The 18,574-nt window shown below is 35.6% G+C and overlaps 1 protein-coding gene across 3 annotated transcripts in view; it reads left to right on the top strand.

Moving 5' to 3' along the window:
• Positions 1-6,896: 6,896 nt before the first annotated feature.
• OSBPL8 (oxysterol binding protein like 8) overlaps positions 6,897-18,574 on the top strand; it is a 142,940-nt gene continuing 131,262 nt past the window's right edge. For all 3 annotated transcript variants that reach the window (XM_006923773.3, XM_025040976.1, XM_006923772.3), the window contains exon 1: positions 6,897-7,088. The gene's annotated coding sequence lies outside the window, so the exon portion shown is untranslated. The remainder of the gene's footprint in view (positions 7,089-18,574) is intronic.

The following is an 18,574-nucleotide window of genomic DNA, read 5'->3' as shown; positions in this document are numbered from 1 at the left end:
CTGTCAGAAGGCATCTAGGTAGAACCTGTCATTATTGGGAGGTGTGATAGATGGCTACTACCTGATAATGCTTTGTGTATGGCACCTTCACTCCCAGTAGAGAGCAACGGGAATGACAGTTTTGAAACATTGCTAGTTTATAGGGCGAGGCCTCTTGCTGGTTTTTGCATTCATTTCAGGAAAGAGATGGAGTAACCTATAGATACTTGATAACTTATTTTGTCCACAGGCTGTGCCTCAGAACCTGTAAAAACTGATAACTTATTAAATTGAAAGAATTAATGTACAATCTGGTTTATATAAATTGAATTAATTCTGACCTCTCGGTAAGTTTATAAATAGATAAATTCAGGTTGGACAAAGCTAACAGGAATGACCTATACCAGTAAAATATAATCATTTATATCTTAAAAGATATAAAGACATGAAAGTCATTGGGCATTCTGCAGTGAAATTATAGATTTGGTTTTATCAAGAAAGTACTAGAAAAGTATGTTGTGAATAATCTCATATGGTTGAGGGAAAGAAAGAGTAATGCTTGGGAAGAAAAAGTAAGGTATAAAATTTAAGGGATTATGTGTTCTATGTTTTCCATGTTTACATAATTGTGATAAACAGCTTTTTATACACTGTCATGAAATTGAAATGAAACACATATCTACAACTGGGAATGGGTAGTTGTGTAACCATCAGAAAGAAATGGGTTCCTCTTTTTAAAATTTATTTGGAGTTTAGGATGCCCTCTTGAGCTGAATTAAAACTTGAGTCAATTCTTATAGCCTGAGCATAAATTTCTAACTATTTCCAGAGATGATGTTAAAAGTTACAGCGTGCACCTAATTTTGAATAGGTGATGTGGGCGGAAAGAGTAGGCAGAACTTTTAAATAAGACTTAATTGTCCTTAACCCGTGAATACATAATTATATAATTCGTTATGACATACTTTCATTTTTAAACTTCTATGGTGGGAATCATTAATGCTTCATAGTTATGTGAAAAATAGCATATAATTCTGCTTTTTATTACTTTATATCATGGTCTCCTAAATATACATTAATTTCTCTGATTATTCATAAATTGTCTTCATTGGCACATTATGCAAATTTGAAATAAGGATGTCATCATGAAGAAAATACCGAAAATGTTCTACCAGTACAGTTCTTTAAAAAGTACCAATAAAATATTAATACAATTCTGTCTGTATGGATGAGAAAGAAGACAAAAAATTTTAAAAAGTTTAGTGTTTTTGCTTTTAAAGGCATATACCACATAGAGATAACAATACAAATTAGTGTAATACTTGCTCTGATGAGGTTGGTGTAATAGTGGGTATAAAGTGAGAATTTTAATGAACTTATTCTGATGTTAGTCGTATGAGTGATTGTCGTTTTTTAAAAATATTAAAATAATTTTAACAATTACATTTTGAATAATTAATGATTTGGGGATTTATGTAAACATTTACCATTTTCAATGCTCTCCCTCTAGTCTCAACTCTTAGCCCTTTCATTTGAGATCACTCTATTTTTGTCTAAAGAAATTTCTTTAGACTTGCTATTGGTGAGAATGTTAGCAGCAAACTTTGCTTTTCTTGCCTGAACATGCCATTATTTTGGCCTTATTCTTGAAAGATCTTTTTACTGGGTATTAAATTCTAAGCTTACAGTCATTTTCTTTTAGCTTGTTGAAGATATTATTCTGTCTCTGGTTTCTGTTGCTATTGATGAAAATCAGTTACCAGAAGCTTTGAGGATAATCTGTATTTTTTTCTCTGCTGCTTTTTTTGTTTGTTTGTTATTGGTGCTCTATAGTTTTACTATGATGTATCTAAGTATGGGCTTATTATTCTTTAGCTTGCTTGGGATCTGGTGGACTTCTCAAGTCTGTGGGTTGGAGTCTTTCATCAGTTCCGGAAAAGTTCTCAGTCATTATCTTGTCAAATATCGCCTCTGCCCAATTATCTCTTTCCTATTCTTCTGTAGCTATGATTAGACTTATTTTAGATTTCACAATGTCTTCTATGTCAAAGTCTCTTTTATATTTTTCTCTTATTTTTATTTTTCTGTTGCATTTGGGATAATCTCTTCATTTCTAACTCCTGGTTCACTAGATTGTACTTCTGCTATGTCAAACAGACTATAAACTTGCCCACTGAGTTTTACATTTTAATAATCTATGTTTTTCAATTCTTTAAGTTGCTTTTTCAAATATCTTCAGTCATTCTTTATAGTTTCTTGTTCTCTGTACATATTTTCAAGCTTGTCTTTTATTCCTTTATTCATATTTTAGATAATTACTTTATAGTCTGTGCCTGGTAATTTCTGTATCTGCAGTCCTTTTCACTCTCTTTCCGCAGTCTTATGTTTACATTATTTCTAATGTCTTATTTTCTTCTGTGCTTGTTATTTTTTAAAAAATGTGAGCTGCTAATTTTCCTCAGAATTTTTTATAATCCTTCTGTAAGGCTTAAAATGAAGATGAGTTCCTCCAGAGAGGGTTGGCATTTGCTTTTGCCAGGTATCTGAGAGCACTAACAGTCAAAAATAATTCTTAATTATCAGTTTAATCACACATCTGGAATCACATAGATGGTATGAATTCAAGTTATATTTTTGCGTGAAAGCTGGATTGTGACTCCAAGTTCTCAGATATAATTTCGTTTATTTCCCTGTTTACTAGGTGCCAAGGTTTAAGACAGTTTATTTTCTTTGTAAGGAGGGGTGTGTATGCTAGCTAGTAAGGGACAAATTTGTTTCTAGTACATATTTAAACTGAACAAATAATACTTAGAATCACTGTTTTCCGTGTATGTAGGGCAGGTCGTGAGTTTTGTCTCTTATAAGGCAATGAAAACCAAAGCTTATGTTAATTGGTTTGGCAAATGCCTTTGGGGTAAAGGCTGGCTTTTAGGCTCTGCTCAACTCTCTAGGTTTTTGCCTTCATTTCATTTTTGACCCAATAATTCTTTACTTTATTCCCAGTTCAGCTATATAATTAATATGATTTTAAAACTTTTTTCTCAGAAATTTTGTTTTCAGTGTGATCACTGAGTTGGGTATCTGGTCCACGATATGCCACAAACAGAAGTCTATATTCTTCTTTACATTTTTTTTATTATCCAAACTTTCCTTGAGGGATATTTCTTTAAAACAAGTAATACTAAATAGAAATACTTAAAATCAATAAGCAAATATTTTGCAAGCAAATATGTAATTTTATAGACTACATTTAATGTAAATATTAGTTATTTACTACATATTTTTTAGATGTCTATTATTTTATTTTACTATATAGAAGTTTAAATATTATGATTCTATAGTGCATTTAGCCTTTGAACCACTCACCTGTTGGCTCAAATTCACATTAGGTGATTTGCGAAACTATGATATATAACAATTTAAAAAAATCTCTGTGACTTAGAACAATAAATATTTATGTTCTACTCTTGTTAGTAGTTGCAGATCAGCTGCTGCAGAACTGCTCCAGGGTAAATGTGAGTTTTAGGTCTGCTCCACATATTTTCTTATTCAGAGATGCTATTTGGAGCATGCTTTTCTTGCGGCAGTCAGCAAAAGACTAAGATTGACCTGAATGTTGCACTCAGATTTAAAGCAGTTAGCATGGGTCACATATGCTCACAAACCATTGGCTAGAGACCAGTGACATGACCAAGAGTAATAATAATACACTCTACCACAGTTTTCAAAGTTATGTTAAATATTTTACTTATGTCTTACTTACTTATGTTAAATATCTTACTTATGTTCTCAATCTTCTTAGAGAAAAATCCTCATTAGCAAACTTTGGCAACATACGCGTCTAAATGGATAGGCTAAAGGAAAAAAACCCTCAAGCCAAATCTCTCTCATTTTAGGTCAGGGTTGAAATACATTCTGTGGGTAAGATTATCATGCCTATTAGTGCTTAAACTGATTTGGAAAAAAAATCCCTTCTCATTTTTAGAAATGAATAATTAATTAAACATTAGGCAAAAGACATGAATTTTCATTGGAGTTAAAAGTGGATAGTTATAATAAAGTTTTATTTTAAAATATTAGTTTTAAAATCATTTTAAGAGTAGCAAACTTCCAAGGTATCTCTCTCTCTTAACAAAGCAAATGAAAGTTATCAGATATTTTTCAGTTGTAGTGCAGAACCACATATTAGTTTCTATTTATGTTGTGATTACATTGAAAATGCTAGATTGGATGATCTGGAATCATAGAGTAGTAGATTTGAAAGGAATCTCAAAAACATATTTTTTAACTCAAGTGTATTGATTCATCATTTTGTTGCAATCAGTTGTGAGGTATGTCAAAATCATTAGCTATTCATGACAAGGTACTGTTACTAGCAAGTTAAAATACAGATTGCTTAGTGAAAGATATGCTTTGTTTTGTTTTCCTGTAATATCTACACTTTCACTTACCTGCATTCTGTTTTTTTTTTTTTTTAATTGAGCGTGGCTAAAAGCAGTTACAGCTATTTTGACAAGAATTTGGATAATCTTAGGTATACCATGATTATTTATTTTAAATGTGAATATTTTATTGAGTGTGGCTAAAAGCAGTTGCAGCTATTTTGACAAGAATTTGGATAATCTTAAGTATACCATGATTATTTATTTTAAATGTGACTGTATCTATTTGAGAAAAAGGTTGCGTATCATTCCTTAAAGAGCATGTAGCCAACTCCCTATTTTTATCAGAACTTGAAATGCAGAGAGTAATTTATCTAGTCACACATCTAATTAGCTAAGTCTATGTAACCTAGGCTCCTTGCTTCCAGTACTGTACTTCCTATTCCAATAAATGAATATTTATTTTCAATAGCTAGTATAAGAAAGTGGGGCTAAGAGGATTAGGCAAGGCAATTTGCCTCCTTTTTCTAATCTTAAGTCTCAGTTCCAAAGTAAAGGAAAAGCACCAGAGAAAAAGAGTCCATATGGTATATTTCACATGTTATCTATGCTGTAGGAACACTCTTTATCAAATGTACTTGATTGTAACGCACAATAAGAAATATAGTTTAAATTACAACATAGACACACTCACCTTGTCTCATAACTGAAAGTCTAATAAAACAATTATTACCCTTACTAGACATGCACTCTGATCTTTTATATTCAATTCCATTCTAGACTATTTCATGAAAAAATACAATTGATTTTTGAGTCAGTTTGGAAAAAAACTGCTTTAGAAAATAAGAGACAGTTTTCAATTTGTTGACAAACTCCAAAGTTACTAGCTTTGCCGAAATAATATCATTTACAGAATAAACTTCCCTCACATTTATTTGAACTACAAGTGTCATCTCTCAGAATTCAGAACAGAATCTGTAAAATCTTTTCCTCATCAGAACACCAGTTTATTACAATATCTTATAGATTCTAAGACTCATCGTTTTTCACAGTTTAACATGTCTGAATTCAAGATGTATCTTAAAAAGTCAGTGGCATGGCAGTTTAATTGGCAGTGTTTCTTTTCTTTCTCGGATGATATGACCTAATGGTGAGTCTTAAGACCCATCATTTCTTAGAGTTTCAATGACAAATATTAATAATAAGTGTAATATAATAATTATATAGGCCAAACTCTATTGCTTATTAATTTCAAAATATCAAGCTGATCAGAAAGCTTTTTGATGTCTTCTTAAAAAAATGTGGGGCGATGAGAAATGCTTAAGAAAAGAACTTTAGCCCTGGGCTGGAAGAAAAAATGAGTTACAAACTGAGATGAGCTATTACAGAAAGCTTTCTTACGTGTCTTTATTGTTAGCAGGGTTTGATTACAATCTTTTTGCTTTTCCACCTCCCTTATTTCTGTGTTCTTTTGGTGACTAGCATTTTACTCTTTTCTTCTAATCAACAGGGCTGGGGGAAAGCTCCTCCAACCATGGTTAAAAAGGAGGCAAAAAGTTGTCTCCAAAAGTTAAGGTACTTAAAAAATAAAGAATTAGGCTTTATTTTTAAAATGGAAGGAATTGGCAAATTTCTGCTGTTTAGACTGCCACCAACCTAACACATTGTAAAACTTAATGACTGTAAAACTGGCACGAAGCATCCTGAACATGACTGAACAAAAATAAGTTTGCTAGGCTATTTTGATCCCAGTGTGACTGAAATGCACCATCCTCTCCTTAAAACTAAAAACCTCTAATGAAGAAAACAGTAAATTAAATGCCACAATTAACGTGCTTCTAGAAATAGGAACAAGTAGTTACTGCTTTTCAAGTCAGGCAACACGATGCCTTTTTTCCTTTGTTTGGCTAAAACCTTAGTCAAGCCCAAACCTGGGGAGGCAGATCTCACGCTCTGGCTTCAGACTGGGCGTGGGGTCCTGAGCCCTGAGCAGGGAGCAGTAAGTATTGTGCAGTTTCCTAAGATTGGGCAGAGCCCAGTACCACGGGTCCAAAGGCCTCGCCTGGGCAGCTCATAAGCGTGAGCCAGGCGGCGGTGGGCTTGCATCCTGAAACTGCCCTCGAGTGTGCGGAGGCGGTGCGGCAACGATAAGACTGGCAGAAGAAGGCGTTGCCAGTTGCTCCTGCAGGGTTGGCACCCGCCGGGCAGGGGAGGCCTCGCCGCTGCCACCTCCGCTCGCGGTCACGTGACGGGGAGAGGGTGTGGCCCGAGCGCGCGAGCCGGGGGGCGGGGCTGGAGGGGGAGGGCGCACGAATGTGAAGGATCTTGGCGGCTCTAGGTACCCAGAGAGGCGGCGACGCGGCGAATGACAACATTAGGCCGCGACGCGCTCCGGGACGGGCGGTAGTGGTAGCGGCAGTCCCGGCGGTTGCAGCGTTGGCTTTCGCCGCGGTGTTGGCCGCCACCGGTGCCCCGCAGACGGAGCGAAGGCGGGGACCCGCCCCGGCTATAGAGTTATAAGAATAGTAACGAGGCCGGCGTTCCCGCCCCTCTCGTGGGCAGAGCCGACAGCGCCTCCGCGGCGGCGAGACAGCGCCCTTGGTCTGGGCTCGTTCCCCAGCTGTCGCTGGCGACAGCGGCCGAGAGAAGTTAGGGTCGGACCGGACGCGTGCAGAGCTCCAGAGGAACCGGCCCCCTGCGCCCCGCCTCTCCGGGGGCTCCGCACCGGTGAGTGTCGCGCGGGTTGGGGGGGCGATGGGTTCGCACTCCTGCGGGCGTCTGCACCTCCAAATCTCTACGTTCTGAGCTTGGGCCGCTGGGGACTTTCTCTTTGTCCCCTTTTGGAGTGAGGGATTCCAGAGGCTGGCAGGGGCGGAGTGTTTTAGGGCCCACAGTAGGTACGTCTGTCCCCTTACAAAGCCACGGCAGGGGCGGGGGGAGGCACAGCATTTTGGCGGCCCCGAATGTCTGCCTCCTCCCGAAGTTTGGGCGGACGGCGGGGTCTCGCCGGAAGCTCCGGCGCCCGGGAGAGCTGGCGCTGTCACTTGGTGCGGTTAAGACGAGGCTCCCGTTTTCCTGTGACAGCACCGGAGGAGATTGTGCAGCGCACCGCAGACCACACCCGCCCTTGCAGAGCCGAATGACACGGTGCTGTTCCTTCCTCTAAACCTCAGTTCCTGTGGCATTATAGCGTAGGAGGAAAGCTAAGCCTTTGGTGTACTTTTAAATTTAGTGTTTCTTTCAAAGCCCTTTCTCAATAGTGGAATCAGGTTCCAAGGAGCTTCACATGGAACGTGCTTTTGGTTCATTGAGCCACCCACTCAGGATCCACGAAGCAACTGTATATGCAGATTTTCCATTCACAAAAGTCATTTAACACTCTTCTTTATGAAAGACATCTGCTCTGGAGAACATGCTCAATTTCATTTTATCTAAATGCTGTTTGAAATAATAGGTTAACTTGGGCTCCTACTTAAACAGATGGGAAAACTTATCTAATTGATGATATAAGCACATATGCTTTAAATACATAATTTAATGAAGTTTCTGCCTTTCTAGTGGGAGACTTTAAATGACACCTGAGTAATATTAGAATGCCCTGTGTATGGTAGGGTTATTAGTTTTTATTAACTTTCCCTGAAACTTAGCCTCAAATTAGTTCCTCTTTTGGTCTTTTAAATAATCACTTAAAACCGTTTTTGACTCCTTAGAATTACAAGAAGAGCAAGGATTGTGCAAGAACATGGGTGAATTTCTTGTTAGGATTTTTCCTTCCCATCAGAGGTCATATACACTGATCATGCTGAGAGACTGTGGTCATTTTCTATGCTTGCTGGAACTCATTTTGCAATAAAATTGTTAAGACCATGCTAGTGCTGTAAAACAGGTTGGAGAAAGAAAAGTAAGGGTGTGAAATTTGTCCTCTATTGAAAGTACAACTAATTTCAAATATTTGTTACCTCTTTTTTGATAGCAACTATATATGGAATGACTACAATATGCCTGTTTTCAAAGTACTAGGAAAGGGAATAGATGCAACATAAGAACTACCTTTTAGGTCTTTAATTATGGAGATTAAGTCCTTCTGGTCAAATTCCATGTGAACTGTTTGAGCCGCAGTACATTGTACACAGGTGCTTAGAAATGCCTGTTTAATTAAAAAGGGTCATGATTTATTTCTTCTTCATTGTATTGTAATATTTATCGTATCTGTAATCTGAAAAGATGCTGCTATATTTCTTTCAGTTAGAATGTTATTACATTTTGAAGGCAATCAAATGTTTCTTATAACATTTATAAATTCGACAATGTCTAGTTTCTTTGTTCATTTTGAATTTAAAAACCTTAAAATATACTTTGGAGAAAAATATACACTTCTGTGTAATGCAGTTATGTTTTAGTTTGTTTTGATTTAAGAAAAAAGATAAAATTATGAATTTACAAAATATGCATTACAAAAGGCTTTTTTTTAAAGGGCAGATTGCAGAATTTTTTTTAACTAGTGAGTGGTCTTAGTACATTTTAAACTTGGTTTGGTTTATAAATAATCCTTCAAGAGCAGGTTACTTGTATTAAAGCATGAATGACAAAGTAAAGAACTGTTACTTAGATGTAGTTTTATAGTATTATTTTGGAAAATTCTTATCCTGATAGCAATACAAGAAGTATTATATTTTAATATTTATATTATCATATCCAAAGCTGAACACATTTATAGCAATGATCTTGGAGCATTGGGGATTCAAAAGTAGAAGACATAGGCCCTAGCTTATTCTAATGAATGAGACCTACAGATAATGCAAGTTAAATTAAAAAGCCTCTGAGTACTTCATTAATGAAGGTTGCTGAGTGCAAGGAGATAGATGGAGGTGCTTGATTAAAGTATTTACAGCTGAGTGTAGTTTCCTTGTGGATGGGACACAGGAAGAGATGTCTGGACTAATGTGTGAAGGTTTAATGTCAGTGTGTAGGAAACCCCTGAGAGATTTTTTATCTGTCCTTCCTCCTACTTTGATCCCCACCTCCTCATGTATCTTCAGAAGGGCATGAAGTTGAAGTTCTCATCTGGAAGACATGAGAGAAGGGCTTTTTCCTCCTGAAAAATGTTATCAAGTTTGCAGGCTTTCTTCAGACATCTTGTAGGAAAGGAGTCCTTGTCCTGAAATATCATACTTTTATATAGTGTATATTATTTTTACCTTTGTTAAAGTTGCAAACAATATAATCTCTCCATGATAGCGAGAACCTTACCTATTTTGCTCACCATTGACCCTTCAGATGCTTGATAATTAGTGAATGAAAAAAATGCAGTTCCTGATATGTGACTGGAGAACAAAGAGGAGTGTGTGATAACATAGTCCAAATTAGATACAAGCAGTAAAGTGATAAAGGAAGGATGGTGGCTTGAGAGGCAGGGAGCAGGTCATTTACACTGAAGAACTTTCTTGGAGGTGATTCTTGAGTTAGGTCTTGCTGAAAGCTGTATATCTGAAGAGAAGCAGATTTTCTAAGGAGGTAGACAGCATGAACCAAAGCATTTAAATCAAACTAGGTAATCAGCTTAAGCCCAGTGAGTCTTTTTTGGTAATATGAATATATTTTTTTTCTCATAACTTGCCTCTCCCAGAGAAAACTGGCACACCTTATATAAGCTAAGATTTAGAATTACTTGAGTTTTGGAAGTGACAATGGTACAGCAAAAGCAAGAGCACTGAACTGGGGTTAAGAAAATTTGAATTAGATTTTTGATTGCATCTTATACAAGTAAGTGTCCTTGGGCAAATCACTGGGCCTTAGTTTTCTCATTTGTAAAAGGAAGATAATCTTTATCCCATATGGTTGTTGAGAGAATGAAGTTACATAATGTATATGAAATTGCCTACCCTACTATATCACACATAGAAGAAATGAACAAACATTAAATTATTTAAAACATTTTTTTGTCTTTAGACCTCTAAAAAATATTTTGGTATATCACGAACTTTAATATCTATTTGACCTTTGAGTTGATCCATGGTGTTATATTTAAATTTATCAGTATCAAAGTTTTTGATGCTTAGTTTTCTTTCAATCAAACATAGAATTTTTTTTTTTTTGATAGAAATGGGGCTTGTGTTACTTTCTAACGTTACCTCAAAGAATGGTGGATGCCCCAGATTTTTAAAGCTTTAAGTGAATATCTGTGGCTGCAAATCAGCCTTTAGGCATTTCTTTTGTACAGAATTTGTGTTTGAAGAAATTGCCCTTACTTACCATGCTATCTATTCATTGTTGTGAAGAAATGAAATTTTCCTGGTAAGGAAAAAAGTGACCAAAAATATTCTCTGCTTATAGTGATCTAAGTGATTCTAAACCATGAAGGATCTCTCTACCTGCTGTGCTTTATTTTAGAATTCAATGTTTTTTGAGCAGGCTAATAGACTTCTGTATCATTTCTTGTCTAAGCTTTTTGTTCCAGTAGCTGCTTGTTCTTTTATGAATCTCAAAATTTCATTATATTTTGTGAAGTCTTTGTAGTGTTTATAATCCATGGAGCAGTCTGTCCTTTGTATAATATTTGGAAGGGAATTTTATTATAAAAAGACTAAAAAGAGTGTTGAGTCTTCAAATGATAAAGAAGCCAGTTACCTACTATATTTTCATATTCACAAAAGACAAAAAAAAAATGGTTTTAGAGTTTGAAGACTCTTTTCAGAAAAAGAGGAGACACTTTTTGATTTAAGATTGTTAAACATAGATTCAGACAGAGATTGTTAAAGTTCCCAAAGGTGTCTTAGGAGTGGTTGGTCATACTAGTAATAATAGCTAATATGTTTGAGTCCTAACTATGTGCTACTTTAAGAGCACTTGACATATGTTATATTTATTCCTCACTATGAATCTCAACCGCCCCCCCCACCCCCTTCCCAAATAAAGCTAGTTTCTTCTCCTTTTTTTAAACCTCAGGAACCTAGAGATTAAGTAGTAGGTAGTGGAGCCAGGATTTAAACTAAACCGAGTCACAGGGAGGCTAAGTAGTAGGTGGTGGAGCCTACCGAAAGAATTGAATTTGAAGTTTAACTTGACCTTTGACTTCAGAGTCTTTCTTTTTAATCACCTCATTATACGGCCTTTTATAGTTTATTTGCAGTTGCCCCTTACGACAGATCTTGGCCTTCATAATCTTTGTGAATCTGTTCCGATTGTGTGATTTGATGAAAAGTACACTTTGTAATAAGATGGCATATAGCCTCAATTTTTTTTCATTTCAAATGTATTTGACTGACATCCTATTTTTTAAATCTAAAAAGATTCTTGCAGTAAGGCGAATAATTATTTTATTATTCATCCAGTTGAAATTTTCTCACTAGGAAACTCCAGAATCTACTGGAAATACAAGAACATGGTAGATATAGTATTTTACAGTGAATTGTTATAATTTTTAAAATTCATACTAAAAAACCCTTTTTTTAAAGGATAAGATTGATGCACAGAATTGGTGTGGATGGTTTTTATGTAGTGTATTTGAGGGACACAAATCTATATAATTGAGATCTAGCCTTTTTTTTCATGACCAATCTATTTAAGTTTATTTAAGCCATATTCTGCTGAAATTTCCACCATTAACATAACTTGTTTGGGGGCTGCCAGATGCCACAGGAGTAGTTTATCAGATTACATAGTTTCTTATAAAGAAGGCTCAGGCCCTGCGGAAATTATGAAATCTGTTTAGGTATGTTCTAATGGGTGGGAATATGGTGTATCTAGAGAAAGAGCAGTCCAGTCTACATAACGTTATTGCTTGGTAAAAGGACCTTGGACATGAGGGCACAGGTACATTGCTCAAGTTGAGAGAACAGTGAGGGACTTCTAAAGACTAGCTTTGCTTACTATATAATTTTGACTGCAATAACTTTGGAGATCAGCATTCCAGAAGTAAAGAAAAACAGTGCTGTACATCATAGTGGGGAGTTTATAGTTCCTAAACACTTTTGTAAGACGTAGATGCTTTATAAATACTCATTGATGATCATGGAAGGAGTCTCTTAATACCTGTTATTTTAGAAATACAGAGTGGTAGAATAGCACAGGCTCTGGAACCAGACTTAAGTTCAGAACCTGTACAGCCACTTACTAGCTTATTGTCCTGTGCCTAGCCCTATGCTGACATGAGGTGGCCTCGGGAGAAGAAAATGGTATATTTAGGCAGAGCGAAGCCCAAAGATGCACCCTCGTTCTCTTGAGTTGTCCATGGTTCTTGTGTGATATAAAAGAGATCGAGAATTTATTATATTATCCTAGTGAAGGAAATAGAAGTTAGAGAAAGAGCCAGCAAGACTGTCATGAGGTTACTACTGTGAGGGGAGGAACCGTGCAATGGAGGTTGTGGGAAGGTGGCTGTGGCTGTGGCATATTCAGCTCAGTACACCCAAGTTTGTGCTTCCTCTTGTTGTACTGTACTTAACACTGAGAAGTCGTTGCTCAGCCAGGAACACACTTCTCAGTCTCTTCTCCATCTGCATCCTCCCTCCCTGCTTCGAGGGGGGACCATGTAACTTTTTCACCAGTGGAATGAGAATGGAAATGATAATGTTTTAACTTCTGTGTTGAGGTGGCCAAAAAACAGGTGTTCTTCCTCCACCTTCTCTTTTCCCATCCAAAGGCCAGATGCAGAGGCTGGGGCTCTTACAGAGTGATAGAGTCATAATATTGGAAGGATCTTGAGTCCTTAAAACAGGAGCACCCACACCAGATTGTAATTCCACTAAGAAATTTTAATTGTGTGAAGTTACTGAAACGTGGAGATTTATTTATTAGGCAACTAGTGTTGCTTTAACAAGAAGCATGGGCTACATAGAGGAGGTCGTTGAGGCCCTAAGAATATTCATGTCAACAGGAGCTGAGGTGGGGCCGAGTTAGGAGGTCCAGCGGACAGTGTTCCAACATACACATCAGCATATGCCATTATGACTCTATGAGAACCAATGGCCAAATCTCAGAGGCCAGTGAGCACCCAGAGGACAGTCCATAGGTCTATGTTCAGACCAATCATAACACTCCCTGTGCCTATGAAAGCTTTTCTCTAATACCGTGATACCATGATAGAACGAGGAGCAGAGAGAAACTATAACAAATTTTCTACAAAAGTCTGAAGAATTCCCTTAAAGCATGGTTTCTCAGGTTGGCACTATTGACATTTTGGGCTAGATAATTCTTCGTTGTGAGTGGCTGTCCTGTGCATTGTAGACTGTAGCATCCTTCTCCTCTATCCATTAGATGCTAGTAGCACTTCCTAGAGTTATACAACTAAAAATGTCTCCAGACATTGCCAAATGTCCCCTGGGGGACAAAATCACCCCCAGAAGAGAACTACTGTCTTAAAAACTGAGTTAATCTGGAAGAAATTATTTTAAACTGAAACTTATCTTTAATTAAAGGACTTTTTCTTCTCTTAGGAGGTGGGTAGAATTCATGGGGGAGGTTTGTTTATGAATATGCAACAAAGAGCTGTGTTGTTTTTATGGAATGCATTAGTTTCTATGACATGTTGATCCATGCTTCTATTAATTTATCAACCTAGACATCGGAATTTTCCATTTTCTCTTCCTTCTAAACTAGTGGCCATACTTATTGGATAGATAAACATATCCTTTTCTCTCTGCCCAAGTAACTCCAGGTGTCATGTCCATAAATTCTCTCTAAATGATGAAAACTAGTAGTTTTAATATTTTGAATATGTAAATGTCATTTAATGTTGGGCCAGGTAGTATGCTCAGATTATCATTTCTTTTCTGCAGATTGTATTAAGCAGTCCTTGGGTCACTTGAGTAAAAATGTTGATAACATCAAGATCCAGTAGATTTTATTTATCAATTGCTGAAAATCTAGCTATTGAGTTAAAAAAAAATTGTACATGACTTTTTGGGTTTCTTGATGTTTCTAATTGCTCCTTTTTCTTGTAATGAATGCTTTTATTCTAATGTCTCAACTACCCCCACCTCACTCGTCAGCATAGTACCTGTTGCATTTTGTTCTCTATCTGGAGTTGCCTGTAATTCTGTCTGTCTGGATTAGTTGCCTTTTAGGTCTGTATCAAACTTTGACTATACTCTTGAATTGGATCTATTCTATTATAGAACTTCCTTTTTTTTTTTTTTTTATGTACTCGATCTTATTCTGGAGTGCATTCTCCAAAAAGTGTGTTTGAGAGGCAAAATTTTTGATTTATGTACAAAAATGGCTTCATTCTCTTCTCACATTAAACTGATATTTTGGCTGGGTACAATATTGCAGTTGCAAATAATTTTCCTTTAAAATGCTGAAGGCATTGCATGATTGTCTTCTGGCATCCATAGTTGCTGAATAGAAGTCATGTGTCATCTAAATCACGATCCTTTAAAGGTCTTTTGTTCTTTATTTTGTCTAAAGACTTTAAGGATCTTCTCTGTTTTATCTTTCAGCTAGAAAGTCATAATGAGGTGTATAGATGGTTTTTGTTTTGGTTATTTGTTCTAGGCACTCAGTTGCCCTTATTGTCTGAATCAGATTATTCTTCTACTGTAGGAAATTCTCTGTTATATCTTTGACATTTTCCTCCCTTCACTTTCTTCTTTGCTCTTCAGCAGGCCAATGTTTTCTCTCTTGAATTGATCCTTGTCTTATTTTTACTTTCATATTTTGTGATTTTCTTTGCTCTGAGTTTAGGAGATTTTTTCCCCTCTCATTTTTTGGCTGATTTTTTTGGAGGGTAATCTATGAATGTTCTTGTTTTTTTATTTTCCTACAATTCTTTTTGTTTGTTTGTTTGTTTTATGTTGTAATACTGTCTTTAGTCTCAGAGTATGTAAAGAAGATTTTTAAAAGATATCTTGTATTTCCTCAATTACCTTCTCTTCTCCACTGGTCAGTTTTTGTTTTTGTTTTTGCAATCATTCCTGAGTTCTCCTTATATGCCTGGTGATTCTTGGTTTTCCATTCATGTTTCAGAAAGAAAAACTGGGTTTCTGGACTGAGTCTACGTCCTCCTACCCTGTTTTTGGACTGTTTCCCCTATTTAGTTTTTTGTTTTTTGTTTTTTTTGAGTAGGATTTCTAGCCACAACACTTAGCGGGCAGGAGAGTAGAGAGTAGGACTTGTCTATTGGCAAGCATTGTTTTAAGGTAAGAGAGAGGGGAGCTAGCTTCTAGGTTGTGGGCAATCTAAATGCCAGAAGAGAAGGATTTATTACTCTGTCCTGGCATCCCTACTTATCTTTTCCTAGGTAGTCATTCACTTTCTTTAGAGAAAAGCCAACTATCCTTTTGCCTTGGGGTAAATGTCAGTTGTTTAGATGCTGCTTGGGGTTAGGAGATGGGAAATGTAGTTGTCCTTTATACAATTAAGTAATATTTAATTCTCTATTTTTAGCTCCACTATTTCCAACCTTTGCTGTGCCATTTACTTTACAATCATGCTTTTCTAGGGTCTTGTCAGATGTTTGGGTTCCCACCCTTTTGCATTACTCTTGAAGAGTTTATTTTAACTAGGCTAAATGGCTTTCTCTGCTAGTTGTATCAGTCAGTCTCACATCTGTTTTCATCTTTCAGAAATTTGTTGAATTCCCTCTCTACCCCATCTCCAGTTTTAATTTCTTTTCTATGGCTTTTTTTCTTTCTGTATAAATTGTTTTTATTGCAATGGGATATCTGAAGTAACTGGCAGGAAAATTTATATTTAGTCCACCATCTTTTATTGGAATCCATTTCCAGTTTCTTCAACAGATGGCATGGAACTGTTGAACTGTTTTTTTGTTAATTCAGGTTTATTCATAGAAATTGTGACATGAAAATGTATTAAAATACACTGATGTTCTTCCCTATCGATTTGTGTAGATGTTTGTATCTTTATGCCAATTGACCCTAAAACTTGTATTCTTTTGAATTCTTTTTTGCTTCTTAGTGTTTCTGTTTGCTCTTCTGTTGTCATCTACCCTAACTTGCACATGTCATTGTGATTCTCTTGCAATTTCCCATTTGCTACTTTGAAACTGAATGAGACCATTTGGAATTGTGCATAAAATAATGACTTTGGTCTATGGAATGGCATGTCACCTTTAAGCTCATGGCTCTTGTGACATTTCGATTCTTCAGAAGTCTTTACTTATTTTTTGTTTCTTAACTGTCTAGACAAGTGAAGTGTTTTAAAAATTTAATTCTCTGCCTTAATTGTTATAGCTACTTTGGTTAATTAGTTATTGATATTTTTTCTCTATTTTCCTTCTCTTCTGCCATATTATCTTTGGTACCTTAAATGTTGAGCTTGGATTGCCTAGCTAGTTCATTGCAGGCCTTAATTTTCATCTCCTTTCATTTTATAGTCATAAAAATTTCCCAGCATTGTTCTAGACTTTCTTTAACTTGTTTTTTCCCAGTCTTCTTTCCTGAATATTCAGGCTCCATATTTATTGACTTAAATTATCTTGGACAAATTTAAATTTATTTATTTCCCCTATCTTCTATGATACTTCTGCATTTCCCTGTTAATCTTGTTTAGTTCTTCTCTCATGAGACTTCTTAGTTCTTCTACAGCTATGGTTTCAATTGCTGGAATGTGTGTCTTTTATGATCAGAGTAATAATTCTTCTGCAATCAGAAATTTTACAATTCATGTTTTAAAAATACTGACTATTGTAAAGTTGAAATCCTATTAGATTTGGAGGGCTTAAACTCCCAGATTTGACCTGATTATGTAAGATTAGAGAACCTACGTAGTAAATATTTATTTGAAATTTAAAGAAGCTTAGAAAATAAATCAGCTCTTGTGCAATTTCTTTATTTGCCTAATGTAGAGAAAGTCAAAGTCGAAAATATTTCCTAATGCTGTTGACATCTATTTACTGATTATTTTGTGAACTATATTTTATGAAACTCTTCATTTTATAATCCAGAGATTAGATTAGATGGTGGTTATATGTCTCTTGCCTTACCTTTTTCATGTATTTTAAGCATTTTCCCTTTCAGATATATGTTGTCAAGATTAATTTCCTTCTTGACTGTCTCATTACAGTATCTTTATTGCTTCTATTATGTTTATAGTTTTTGGTACTTTTTCTCACTGTTCCTGAAATTTTAAAATAGAATCTTTATCATTTATAGTAATACTTTGGTTATCTTCAAAGCTTTGATTATTTGGGAAATTATTGTTTTTATATCTTTATTTTCTCAATGATTAGGATGTAGGAATTTAAAAAATGATACCCTTTCATCGACAAAAAATTCCTCTGTAAAACAGTGATTCATTTTAGAGATTGTTTACTTAACATATTTAGCATTTTAACTAGCAAGGTCTTGTTTATTTATCCTTTGGGACTTCTTTTTAGTTTACAGTAGTAGTAATTAAGCTCTTCAAACTCAAAAGATGAAATAATCAGTGATACTTTTGTGACTATGAGACTAATTATGATTTTAATTAAATTCAGAAAATATATGCTTTTTGGATATTCTTTCAGTGTTTTTAGTTGTTATATTGATCAATTCTTTTTTTGGGGACAAGCTTTCAATGTAACAGTCATCTCCATAGTTTCTCATTTTTGGTAGTCATTCTTAATTCAAGTATTAAAAATTGAATTGGTTCTCATAGATCAGTATTGAATTGGCAAGAAGAAGTGTAATTATGTGTCTTGGTTCTTTACATGGTAAATTAAAGATGATGAGTACTTAGGTTGTGGTAATTTATACCTAGAATTCAAAACCGAGAAGCATCTAGGCCAGAGTGAGGCACTCAGATGCTCATTTTTCTTTCATGTTGAAGACAGAAAGCCATTATTAATGTGTATCAAAATGTGAAGAAATTGCTTTTGGGATTTAGTAAGAAAGTCAATAATAAAGTTCCTCGAGATTTTCTTGAATTAACTTTAGAGCTTGCATTTCAAGCTTTGATCCTTAATAAAGACCCTTTGGCTTCAGTATGGGTATGAATTTTACTTGTAGGAAACTGGGTAACTCTTTTTGTTTTTTGTAACCAGTTACCATAATCAATGAGAAACATGTTCATTTTTTTTCTAGTATCTTGAGTTAAAACAAGTTTCATATTTTCCTTAGAAAAGGATCTTTTAAGAGAACTGAAAAATTTATGTAGAATCAGGTGGTTTAGCTGTAAATTAAAATATCTAACTTTGAAAACAGACTTATAATCTAAGGGAAATATTTAATATAAAGGACTAAATTATTACTATATGATTGCCAGTATCATATTTG

This window comes from Pteropus alecto, unplaced genomic scaffold, assembly GCF_000325575.1.
Source record: "Pteropus alecto unplaced genomic scaffold, ASM32557v1 scaffold76, whole genome shotgun sequence".
NCBI lineage: Eukaryota > Metazoa > Chordata > Mammalia > Chiroptera > Pteropodidae > Pteropus > Pteropus alecto.
This window is presented reverse-complemented; position numbering and strand designations above follow the sequence as displayed.